Here is a 466-nt window from a genome sequence, read left to right as displayed (position 1 = left end):
CCCCAGCGGAGGGTGGCAAGGACATTCCGGCAGCGAGCTTGGTGCAGGGCCCGGAGCAGCTATGTACTGCTGGAATGTAGGGTATGCTGAGGTGCAGGGCCGGAGAGTAAGGGTGGACCACAGGCCGCTGCACGCATGCTGCACAGAGCCTGCCCTTCCCGGCTTGCAGCGCGTCCTGGCGGCTGGAATGGAGAACCTGTGGGTCACAGACCTCTGTGTCCTCTGCACCAGGGCCGCAGTGAGCTCCCTGAGTGGTCCTTCTGGGGGCGGCCCCTTCTATTTAGAGAAGTCATCATTTCTGACCCCTCTCCATAGTTGCAGCTGTCTACAAAACAACCTGCCAGCTGGTTGCTTTAACAGGTGTTCGCAGGCGTCCCCTAGCGGGTGTTCGCAAGTGGCCCTAGCGGGTGTTCGCAGGTGTCCCCCAGCGGGTGTTCGCAGGCGGCCCCTAGCGGGTGTTCGCAGG

The 466-nt window shown here is 62.7% G+C and overlaps 1 protein-coding gene across 1 annotated transcript in view; it reads right to left on the bottom strand.

Moving 5' to 3' along the window:
* Positions 1-273: 273 nt before the first annotated feature.
* The window catches only part of Vwa3a (von Willebrand factor A domain containing 3A), a 56,141-nt gene continuing 55,948 nt past the window's right edge, over positions 274-466 (bottom strand). Inside the window, exon 34 of the mRNA XM_023713344.1 lies at positions 274-337. The gene's annotated coding sequence lies outside the window, so the exon portion shown is untranslated. The remainder of the gene's footprint in view (positions 338-466) is intronic.

This window comes from Octodon degus, unplaced genomic scaffold (genome assembly GCF_000260255.1).
Source record: "Octodon degus isolate 3935 unplaced genomic scaffold, OctDeg1.0 scaffold00001, whole genome shotgun sequence".
Classification (NCBI taxonomy): domain Eukaryota; kingdom Metazoa; phylum Chordata; class Mammalia; order Rodentia; family Octodontidae; genus Octodon; species Octodon degus.
Note: the sequence above shows the minus strand (reverse complement) of the source record. Positions and strands in the feature narration are given on the sequence as shown.